Source organism: Scyliorhinus torazame, chromosome 5 (assembly GCF_047496885.1).
Source record: "Scyliorhinus torazame isolate Kashiwa2021f chromosome 5, sScyTor2.1, whole genome shotgun sequence".
In the NCBI taxonomy this organism is placed as follows: domain Eukaryota; kingdom Metazoa; phylum Chordata; class Chondrichthyes; order Carcharhiniformes; family Scyliorhinidae; genus Scyliorhinus; species Scyliorhinus torazame.
In genome coordinates, this window is record NC_092711.1 from 112,872,107 (window position 1) to 112,884,452 (window position 12,346).

At 47.4% G+C, this 12,346-nt stretch overlaps 2 long non-coding RNA genes across 3 annotated transcripts in view; one reads left to right on the forward strand and one right to left on the reverse strand.

Annotated features, from left to right (window-relative positions):
- Positions 1-8,665: 8,665 nt before the first annotated feature.
- LOC140419487 (uncharacterized) lies at positions 8,666-10,768 on the reverse strand. Its single transcript, XR_011945820.1, has 2 exons — positions 10,609-10,768; positions 8,666-9,817 (listed from the first exon to the last, which is right to left on the reverse strand). It is a non-coding gene; the product is annotated as an uncharacterized lncRNA (long non-coding RNA).
- LOC140419486 (uncharacterized) overlaps positions 10,660-12,346 on the forward strand; it is a 40,331-nt gene continuing 38,644 nt past the window's right edge. For both annotated transcript variants that reach the window (XR_011945818.1, XR_011945819.1), the window contains exon 1: positions 10,660-11,027. This is a non-coding gene — a long non-coding RNA (uncharacterized lncRNA). The remainder of the gene's footprint in view (positions 11,028-12,346) is intronic.

Below are 12,346 nucleotides of genomic sequence, written 5' to 3' on the forward strand. Positions count from 1 at the left end.
TTCCACTACATCTGTGATCTGACCCTTTCAAACCCTCACCACAAGGATATCTTTGTTCTGAGTGTGAGCACAAAGCTGTGTCTCTGTCACACACACAGATACCATTTCCTTGGTTCACATCTCCACACAGAGGCCAGCCCTTTACACATCCCCTTTCTACACAACTGCAGCAATATGAGCAAGGATGTGAGGCTCAGTAATATTCACCCATAATTTAGAACAGCAAAGGTTCCACTGGAACAAAGATTCAGTCATTTTCTATTTCAGGCAAAATACAGAGCAGTACAGGAGCACACTGACAGTGTAGCAGTCTCATGGGCTCCTGTTAAATACAGAGCAGTACAGCAGCACACTGACAGTGTAACACAGTCTTATTAGTCTGCAGACTCCTGTTAAATACAGAGCAGTACAGCAGCACACTGACAGTGTAACACAGTCTTATTAGACTGCAGACTCCTGTTAAATACAGAGCAGTCAGGAGGGCTAGAAGGGGTCACGAAAAGTCATTGGCAAATAGGGTTAAGGAAAATCCCAATGCTTTTTACACGTACATAAAAAGCAAGAGGGTAGCCAGGGAAAGGGTTGGCCCACTGAAGGATAGGCAAGGGAATCTATGTGTGGAGCCAGAGGAAATGGGTAAGGTACTAAACAAATACTTTGCATCAGTATTCAGCAAACAGAAGGAATTGGTGGATGTTGAGTCTGGAGAAGGGTGTGTAGATAGCCTGGGTCACATTGAGATCCAAAAAGACGAGGTGTTGGGCGTCTTGAAAAATATTAAGGTAGATAAGTCCCCAGGGCCTGATGGGATCTACCCCAGAGTACTGAAGGAGGCTAGAGAGGAAATTGTTGAGACCTTGACAGAAATCTTTGGATCCTCATTGTCTTCAGGTGATGTCCCGGAGGACTGGAGAATAGCCAATGTTGTTCCTTTGTTTAAGAAGGGTAGCAAGGATAATCCAGGGAACTACAGGCCGGTGAGCATTACGTCAGTGGTAGGGAAATTACTGGAGAGAATTCTTCGAGACAGGATCTACTCCCATTTGGAAGCAAATTAACGTATTAGTGAGAGGCAGCATGGTTTTGTGAAGGGGAGGTCATGTCTCACTAACTTGATAGAGTTTTTCGAAGAGGTCACAAAGATGATTGATGCAGGTAGGGCAGTGGATGTTGTCTATATGAACTTCAGTAAGGCCTTTGACAAGGTACCTCATGGTAGACTGGTACAAAAGGTGAAGTCACACAGGATCAGGGGTGAGCTGGCAAGGTGGCTACAGAACTGACTAGGTTATAGAAGGCAGAGTAGCAATGGAAGGGTGCTTTTCTAATTGGAGGGCTGTGATTAGTGGTGTTCCGCAGGGATCAATGCTGGGGACATCAGTGCTGGGACCTTTGATGTCCGTAGTATATATAAATGATTTGGAGGAAAATGGAACTGGTCTGATTAGTAAGTTTGCAGACGACACAAAGGTTGGTGTAATTGCAGATAGCGATGAGGACTGTAAGAGGATACAGCAGGATTTAGAACGTTTGGAGACTTGGGCGGAGAGATGGCAGATGGAGTTTACTCCGGACAAATGTGAGGTAATGCATTTTGGAAGGTCTAATGCAGGTAGGGAATATACAGTGAATGGTAGAACCCTCAAGAGTATTGACAGACAGAGAGATCTAGGTGTACAGGTCACTGAAAGGGTCAACACAGGTGGAGAAGGTAGTCAAGAAGGCATATGACTTGCTTGCCTTCATTGGACAGGGCATTGAGCATAAGAATTGGCAAGTCATGTTGCAGCTGTATAGAACCTTAGCTAGGCCACACTTGGAGTATAGTGTTCAATTCTGGTTGTCACACTACCAGAAGGATGTGGAGGCTTTAGAGAGGGTGCAGAAGAGATTTACCAGAATGTTGCCTGGTATGGAGGGCATTAGCTGTGAGGAGCGGTTGAATAAACTTGGTTTGTTCTCACTGGAACGAAGGAGGTTGAGGGGAGACCTGATAGAGGTATACAAAATTATGAGGGGCATAGACAGAGTGGATAGTCATAGGCTTTTCCCCAGGGTAGAGGGGTCAATTACTAGGGGGCATAGGTTCAAGGTGTGAGGGGCAAGGTTTAGAGGAGATGTATGAGGCAAGTTTTTTACACAGAGGGTAGTGGGTGCCTGGAACTCGCTGCCGGAGGAGGTGGCGGAAGCAGGGACAATAGTGACATTTAAGGGGCATCTTGACAAATACATGAATAGGATGGGAATAGAGGGATACGGACCCAGGAAGTGTAGAAGATTGTAGTTTAGTCGGGCAGCATGGTCGGCACGGGCTTGGAGGGCTGAAGGGCCTGTTCCTGTGCTGTACATTTCTTTGTTCTTTGTTCAGTACCGGAGCACACCGACAGTGTAACACAGTCTCATCAGTCTGCAGACTCCTGTTAAATACAGAGCAGTACAGGAGCACACTGACTGTATAACAGTCTCATCAGCCTGCAGGCTCCTGTTAAATACAGAGCAGTACAGGAGCACACCAACAGTGTAACACAGTCTCATCAGTCTGCAGACTCCTGTTAAATACAGAGCAGTACAGGAGCACACTGACAGTGTAACACAGTCTCATCAGTCTGCAGGCTCCTGTTAAATACAGAGCAGTACAGGAGCACACCAACAGTGTAACACAGTCTCATCAGTCTGCAGACTCCTGTTAAATACAGAGCAGTACAGGAGCACACCGACAGTGTAACACAGTCTCATCAGTCTGCAGACTCCTGTTAAATACAGAGCAGTACAGGAGCACACTGACAGTGTACACAGTCTCATCAGTCTGCAGACTCCTGTTAAATACAGAGCAGTACAGGAGCACACTGTCAGTGTAACACAGTCTCATCAGGCTGCAGCCTCCTGTTAAATACAGAGCAATACAGGAGCACGCTGACAGTGTAACACAGTCTCATCAGTCTGCAGACTCCTGTTACATACAGAGCAGTACAGGAACACACTGACAGTGTAACACAGTCGCATCAGTCTGCAGACTCCTGTTAAATACAGAGCAGTACCGGAGCACACTGACAGTGCAACACAGTCTCATCAGTCTGCAGGTTCCTGTTAAATACAGAGCAGTACAGGAGCACAATGATAGTGTAACACAGTCTCATCAATCTGTAGACTCCTGTTGAATCCAGAGCAGTACAGGAGCACACTGACTGTATAACACAGTCTCATCAGTCTGCAGACACCTGTTAAATACAGAGCAGTACAGGAGCACACTGACAGTGTAACACAGTCTCATCAGTCTTAAGACTCCTGTTAAATACAGAGCAGTACAGGAGCACACTGACTGCATAACACAGTCTCATCAGTCTGCAGGTTCCTGTTAAATACAGAGCAGTACAGGAGCACAATGATAGTGTAACACAGTCTCATCAGTCTGCAGACACCTGTTAAATACAGAGCAGTACAGGAGCACACTGACACTGTAACACAAACTCATCAGTCTGCAGACACCTGTTAAATACAGAGCAGTACAGGAGCACACTGACAGTGTAACACAGCCTCATCAGTCTGCAGACTCCTGTTAAATACAGAGCAGTACAGGTGCACGCTGACAGTGTAACAGAGTCTCATCAGTCTGCAGACTCCTGTTAAATACAGAGCAGTACAGGAACACACTGACAGTGTAACACAGTCGCATCAGTCTGCAGACTCCTGTTAAATACAGAGCAGTACCGGAGCACACTGACAGTGTAACACAGTCTCATCAGTCTGCAGACTCCTGTTAAATACAGAGCAGTACAGGAGCACACTGACAGTGTAACACAGTCTCATCAGTCTGCAGACTCCTGTTAAATACAGAGCAGTACAGGAGCACACTGACAGTGTAACACAGTCTCATCAGTCTGCAGACTCCTGTTAAATACAGAGCAGTACAGGAGCACACTGACAGTGTAACACAGCTTCATCAGTCTGCAGACTCCTGTTAAATAGAGAGCAGTACAGGAGCACACTGACAGTGTAACACAGTCTCATCAGTCTGCAGGCTCCTGTTAATTATAAAGCAGTACAGGAGCACACTGACAGTGTAACAGAGTCTCATCAGTCTGCAGGCTCCTGTTAAATACAGAGCAGTACAGGAGCACACTGACAGTGTAACACAGTCTCATCAGTCTGCAGACTCCTGTTAAATACAGAGCAGTACAGGAAGACACTGACAGTGTAACACAGTCGCATCAGTCTGCAGACTCCTGTTAAATACAGAGCAGTACCGGAGCACACTGACAGTGTAACACAGTCTCATCAGTCTGCAGACTCCTGTTAAATACAGAGCAGTACAGGAGCACACTGACAGTGTAACACAGTCTCATCAGTCTGCAGACTCCTGTTAAATACAGAGCAGTACAGGAGCACACTGACTGTATAACACAGTCTCATCAGTCTGCAGACACCTGTTAAATACAGAGCAGTACAGGAGCACACTGACAGTGTAACACAGTCTCATCAGTCTGCAGGCTCCTGTTAAATACAGAGCAGTACAGGAGCACACTGACAGTGTAACACAGCTTCATCAGTCTGCAGACTCCTGTTAAATAGAGAGCAGTACAGGAGCACACTGACAGTGTAACACAGCTTCATCAGTCTGCAGGCTCCTGTTAATTATAAAGCAGTACAGGAGCATACTGACAGTGTAACACAGTCTCATCAGTCTGCAGACTCCTGTTAAATACAGAGCAGTACAGGAGCACACTGACTGTATAACACAGTCTCATCAGTCTGCAGACACCTGTTAAATACAGAGCAGTACAGGAGCACACTGACAGTGTAACACAGTCTCATCAGTCTGCAGACTCCTGTTAAATACAGAGCAGTACAGGAGCACACTGACAGTGTAACACAGCTTCATCAGTCTGCAGACTCCTGTTAAATAGAGAGCAGTACAGGAGCACACTGACAGTGTAACACAGCTTCATCAGTCTGCAGGCTCCTGTTAATTATAAAGCAGTACAGGAGCATACTGACAGTGTAACACAGTCTCATCAGTCTGCAGACTCCTGTTAAATACAGAGCAGTACAGGAGCACACTGACTGTATAACACAGTCTCATCAGTCTGCAGACACCTGTTAAATACAGAGCAGTGCAGGAACACACTGACAGTGTAACACAGTCTCATCAGTCTGCAGACTCCTGTTAAATACAGAGCAGTACAGGAGCACACTGACAGTGCAACACAGTCTCATCAGTCTGCAGGTTCCTGTTAAATACAGAGCAGTACAGGAGCACACTGACAGTGTAACACAGCTTCATCAGTCTGCAGACTCCTGTTAAATACAGAGCAGTACAGGAGCACACTGACTGTATAACACAGTCTCATCAGTATGCAGACACCTATTAAATACAGAGCAGTACAGGAACACACTGACTGTGTAACACAGTCTCATCAGTCTGCAGGCTCCTGTTAAATACAGAGCAGTACAGGAGCACACTGACAGTGTAACACAGTCTCATCAGGCTGCAGGCTCCTGTTAAATACAGAGCAGTACAGGAGCACGCTGACTGTGTAACACAGTCTCTCAGTCTGCAGACTCCTGTTACATACAGAGCAGTACAGAAACACACTGACTGTATAACACAGTCTCATCAGTCTGCAGACTCCTGTTAAATGCAGAGCAGTACAGGAGCACGCTGACAGTGTAACAGAGTCTCATCAGTCTGCAGACTCCTGTTAAATACAGAGCAGTACAGGAACACACTGACAGTGTAACACAGTCGCATCAGTCTGCAGACTCCTGTTAAATACAGAGCAGTACCGGAGCACACTGACAGTGTAACACAGTCTCATCAGTCTGCAGACTCCTGTTAAATACAGAGCAGTACAGGAGCATGCTGACAGTGTAACACAGTCTCTCAGTCTGCAGACTCCTGTTACATACAGAGCAGTACAGGAGCACACTGACAGTGTAACACAGTCTCATCAGTCTGCAGACTCCTGTTAAATACAGAGCAGTACAGGAGCACGCTGACAGTGTAACAGAGTCTCATCAGTCTGCAGACTCCTGTTAAATACAGAGCAGTACCGGAGCACACTGACAGTGTAACACAGTCTCATCAGTCTGCAGACTCCTGTTAAATACAGAGCAGTACAGGAGCACACTGACAGTGTAACACAGTCTCATCAGTCTGCAGACTCCTGTTAAATACAGAGCAGTACAGGAGCACACTGACAGTGTAACACAGCTTCATCAGTCTGTAGACTCCTGTTAAATACAGAGCAGTACAGGAGCACACTGACAGTGTAACACAGACTCATCAGTCTGCAGACACCTGTTAAATACAGAGCAGTACAGGAGCACACTGACAGTGTAACACAGTCTCATCAGTCTGCAGACTCCTGTTAAATACAGAGCAGTACAGGAGCACACTGACAGTGCAACACAGTCTCATCAGTCTGCAGACTCCTGTTAAATACAGAGCAGTACAGGAGCACACTGACAGTGTAACACAGACTCATCAGTCTGCAGACACCTGTTAAATACAGAGCAGTACAGGAGCACACTGACAGTGTAACACAGTCTCATCAGTCTGCAGACTCCTGTTAAATACAGAGCAGTACAGGAGCACACTGACAGTGTAACACAGTCTCATCAGTCTGCAGACTCCTGTTAAATACAGAGCAGTACAGGAGCACACTGACAGTGTAACACAGCTTCATCAGTGTGCAGACTCCTGTTAAATACAGAGCAGTACAGGCGCACACTGACAGTGTAACACAGCTTCATCAGTCTGCAGGCTCCTGTTAAATATAAAGCAGTACAGGAGCATACTGACAGTGTAACACAGTCTGATCAGTCTGCAGACTCCTGTTAAATACAGAGCAGTACAGGAGCACACTGACTGTATAACACAGTCTCATCAGTCTGCAGACACCTGTTAAATACAGAGCAGTGCTGGAACACACTGACAGTGTAACACAGTCTCATCAGTCTGCAGACTCCTGTTAAATACAGAGCAGTACACGAACACACTGACTGTGTAACACAGTCTCATCAATCTGCAGACTCCTGTTGAATACAGAGCAGTACAGGAGCACACTGACTGTATAACACAGTCTCATCACTCTGCAGACACCTGTTAAATACAGAGCAGTACAGGAGCACACTGACAGTGTAATACAGTCTCATCAGTCTGCAGACTCCTGTTAAATACAGAGCAGTACAGGAGCACACTGACTGTATAACACAGTCTCATCAGTCTGCAGACTCCTGTTAAATACAGAGCAGTACAGGAACACACTGACTGTGTAACACAGTCTCATCAGTTTGCAGACTCCTGTTGAATACAGAGCAGTACAGGAGCACACAGACTGTATAACACAGTCTCAGCAGTCTGCAGTCTCCTGTTAAATACAGCGCAGTACCGGAGCACACTGTCAGTGTAACACAGTCTCATCAGTCTGCAGACTCCTGTTAAATACAGAGCAGTACAGGAGCACACTGACAGTGTAACACAGTCTCATCAGTCTGCAGACTCCTGTTAAATACAGAGCAGTACAGGAGCACACTGACAGTGTAACACAGCTTCATCAGTCTGCAGACTCCTGTTAAATACAGAGCAGTACAGGAGCACACTGACAGTGTAACACAGCTTCATCAGTCTGCAGGCTCCTGTTAAATATAAAGCAGTACAGGAGCATACTGACAGTGTAACACAGTCTCATCAGTCTGCAGACTCCTGTTAAATACAGAGCAGTACAGGAGCACACTGACAGTGTAACACAGTCTCATCAGTCTGCAGACTCCTGTTAAATACAGAGCAGTACAGGAGCACACTGACAGTGCAACACAGTCTCATCAATCTGCAGACCCCTGTTAAATACAGAGCAGTACAGGAGCACACTGACTGTATAACACAGTCTCATCAGTCTGCAGACTCCTGTTAAATACAGAGCAGTACAGGAACACACTGACTGTGTAACACAGTCTCATCAGTCTGCAGACTCCTGTTGAATACCCAGCAGTACAGGAGCACACTGACTGTATAACACAGTCTCAGCAGTCTGCAGACTCCTGTTAAATACAGCGCAGTACAGGAGCACACTGACAGTGTAACACAATCTCATCAGTCTGCAGACTCCTGTTAAATACAGAGCAGTACAGGAGCACACTGACAGTGTAACAGAGTCTCATCAGTCTGCAGACTCCTGTTAAATACAGAGCAGTACAGGAGCACATTGACAGTGTAACAGAGGGTGACGTTCAAAGGCCGAGAGTAACTAACCAATTCCGTTTCGAATTTATTGATCCCAGGAGTGTTTCCAATATCTTCCCAGGACCCCAGTGGTAGGATAATAATAATAATCACTTATTGTAACAAGTAGGTTTCAATGAAGTTAATGTGAAAAGCCCCTGGTCGCCCCTGGTGTGGGAAGGCCGGTATGGGAATTGAACCCGTGCTGTTTAGACACTGTGCTGAACCCAGCCCCCTAAACCAGGAGACACACTCTGGAAGATATGAGGAGCTGGGAATTGTCCATGAGAGTAACTGAAGCTATGAGAACTGAAATAATATAGAGATAGAAAAGAGAATAGAACCCAAAAATGAAGCAGTCAGCAACAGGACATTGATTAATCTCCTCTTACATTGGAGAACATGGAACATAACACTGTGTATTTGCACAAAGACTGACTTAGCTGACATTCATCTCGAATTTTAATCACCCTGATGATGGGGCTGAAGTTTACCAACAGCAGAAACAAACAGTGAAAGTGATGAACAGCACAATCCCGCCCCTGCAATCACATATAAACTCACTGCTCTCACAATAGGTGCTGTGACTGAGTGAACCCTTTTCACACACAGAGCAGGTGACCAGCCTCTCCCCAACGCGAGTGCGTTGGTGTGTCTGCACCTCACTTGCACTTCTCACATTCATAACAAGAGGTCATTTATCAATGTGAACACGTTGATGTGTAGCGAGGGTGCTTAACCAAGTCAATCCCTTCCCACACACAGAGCAGGTGAATGGCCTCTCCCCAGTGTGAACCCGCTGGTGCCTCAGCAGGGTGGATGACTGAATGAATTTCCTCTCACACACAGAGCAGGCGAATGGCCTTTTTACAGTGTGAGTCTGCTGGTGCCTCAGCAGGGTGGCTGACTGAGTGAATCCTTTCCCACACATGGAGCAGGTGAACGGCCTCTCCCCAGTGTGAGTGTGTTGGTGTTGCATCAGGTTCTTCCTGCTTTTAAAGCTCTTCCCACAGTCAGAACATTCTAAAGGTCTCTTATTGGAGTGAGCACGCTGGTGTGACTGCAGGTGTTGTGACTGAATGAAATCATTTCCACACAAGGAGCAGGTGAACGGCCTCTCCCGTGTGACTGGGTCGATGAGTTTCGAGATGGGATGGGTAATTGAATCCCTTCCCACAGTCCCCACATTTCCACGGTTTCTCCATGGTGCCGACTCCTGTTAAATACAGAGCAGTACAGGAGCATGCCTCTCCAGGTTCGATGATCAGTTGAAGCCTTGTCCACACACAGACCACGTGTATGGTTTCTCCTCACTGTGAATGGTGGAATTTTTGTTCAGGCTGTGTAACTGGTTAAAGCTCTTTCCACAGTCACTTCACTGGATCACTCTCACCCGTGTGTGTGCGTGTATGTATGTGTCTCGGTGCTTTTCCAGTCACACTGATATTTGAAATCTTTTCCCAGGCAGAAGACAAACATTTCTCCTTCCACATCCAAAGGCCAAGGAGATTCAGGTCCTGATAATCGAATGACTTTGTTGAATCTTGATGTGATGCTTAGGAATTTCCCGTTTGTAAATCATCCCCTTCGAATATCCTGTAAATGGTGATTATCAAAGTCAAAGACGTAAATCCCCATCCCACACACTGTCCCTTCTCCCGGGGCTGAAATCCAAACCTATTTCTTTCCTCCACTCCCACTTTTCTCCCTCCCTCTCCTCTGCCTGGGTTCAGTTCTCCTGTCTGCAGACTGACAATAAAATCAATGGGTCTTATGGTGGTGGGGGGGTGGGGTTTGGGCTCCCCTCTTACCCGCCTGAAGCCAGAGCAAGAACCCGCACTGCACGTGTTCCAGCTCACAATGCCCGAGTTGCGATTGACGGCATCTCTGGACCTATAAGAAGCAGCAGTGGGGCTGGAGGACCGAGCAGGAGCAGCTGTTCCTCCAACCAATCAGAGTGAATGAGGGGCGGAGCTGAGCCCGGATCTCCCTCATTGGCTGAAACTCTGCATCATTTTGAAAACTGATTTGTCTCAAACTCCAGGAGAAAAGTGAACCTTTCTGTCTGTGTTGGGAGACACCCACTACACATGCAGCGAGCGGGACTGCCCTGGAGCTCAATTATACTCAAATTCTGATAATGTTCAGGTTCTGATGAACAGAGTGACTCTGTTATATCTTGATATGATCTCTGATTTGAGTTTTCTGTGTAAATCCAGCCTCCTAACCCCCTGTAAAAGGAGTTTGCAGAATCCATCCCTGTCAGTCCAGGAGAGAAATTCACAAAATTCTCTCCTCCTGCTGACAGGGAGCACCGCGCATGCGCCCTTAACACGGGCCTCTCACTCCAGACGCGGTTCCGCCGCGTCCGCCGCACAGATACAAACCCGGCACCGGCGCTTCTTATTCCGGTGTCAGAGCCGCATCGGGGACTCAAGGCCCCTCCCCGTCCACCTCTCAGCTCCGTCTCTCCCTCCATTCCGCCATTTCCCTCACCGCCTGTGGATCTGACAAACAAGCTTCTGTCCCTGGACACCGCCCGCACTGCGCATGCACAACGTCACAATGCCCGGAGAGTGATTGACGGCAGGGCCAGACCAATAGGAAGGGGCCAGGCCGGAGGACCGAGCAGCAGCGGCTGGTCCTCCCACCAATCGGAGTGAAAGAAGTGGGGCTGGGGGCTCAGCACTGACTGAAGCATGCGCCGTACGAGCCCCAAGAGCTGGAAAAGACGGTCCAGTTGAGGTCATGATGTGGAGATGCCGGCATTGCACTGGGTTGGGCACAGTAAGAAGTCTTCCACCAGGTTAAAGTCCAACATGTTTGTATTGAGGTCACAAAGAGTGAGAAGGGAATCCGGGCGGGGCGGGGATTGTGACCAAAGCGGGAGGTTGGGAGCCAGGGATGAGATGGTGGTGGAGTGGGAATGTGCCTGGGCGGGTATTACTGAGTCCCCGAGGGTAATGGTCTGAGGAGCTATTGGAATATTTCAGGTTACCAAACAACTACATTCAATTCATAAAACAGTGAAAACTAGTATCAGTAATGGTGACCATGCAGCTATCACTGGTTGTGTTGAAACTGATCTGGTTCACTAATGGCCTTCAAGAAATCTGCCAACCCTACCTGGTCTGGCCTACATGTGACTCCAGAGCCACAGCAGTAAATCTGCCCTCTGAAATAGACCAGCAAGCCATTCAGTTCTAGAGCAATTCGGGATCGGCAACAAATAAGGGGGCAGCACGGCAGCATTGTGGATAGCACAATTACTGCACAGCTCCAGGGTCCCAGTTTTGATTCCGGCTTGGGTCACTGTCTGTGTGGAGTCTGCACATCCTCCCCGTGTCTGCGTGGGTTTCCTCCGGGTGCTCCGGTTTCCTCCCACAGTCCAAAGATGTGCAGGTTAGGTGGATTGGCCGTGCTAAAATTGTCTTTAGTGTCAAAAATTGCCCTTAGTGTTGGGTGGGTTTACTGGGTTATGGGGATAGGGTGGAGATGTGGACCTTGGGTAGGGTCTCTTTCCAAGAGCTGGTGCAGACTCGATGGGCCGAATGGCCTCCATCTGCACTGTAAATTCTATGAAAGATAGTGGATTCACCAGGGATTGCCACAGGAATTGTCATTTATGGGAGAGAATTCCAAATGTGTCCCAGATTTTGTGTCAAGTGTTTCCTCATTTCACACTGAGTTCTGTGACCTGGCTACAATTTTTAGGCAATGTCCTTACTGCCCAGTCAGCAGAAATCACTCCTCTCTGTCTTTGATTAAATCATGCTGTAATTTACTAAACACCAGGACGTGGAGATGCCGGCGTTGCACTGGGGTGGGCACAGTGAGAAGTCTTACAACACCAGGTTAAAGTCCAACAGATTTGTTTCGAATCACGAGCATTCAGAGCATAGCTCCTTCCTCAGCTGTGCTCCAAAAGCTAGTGATTCTAAATAAACCTGTTGGACTTTAATCTGGTGTTGTAAGACTGCTTACTGTGCCCACCCCAGTGCAACGCCTACATCTCCACATTTCATAGAATTTACAGTGCAGAAGGAGGCCATTCGGCCCATCGAGTCTGCACCGGCTCTTGGAAAGAGCACCCTACCCAAGGTACACACCTCCACCCTATCCCCA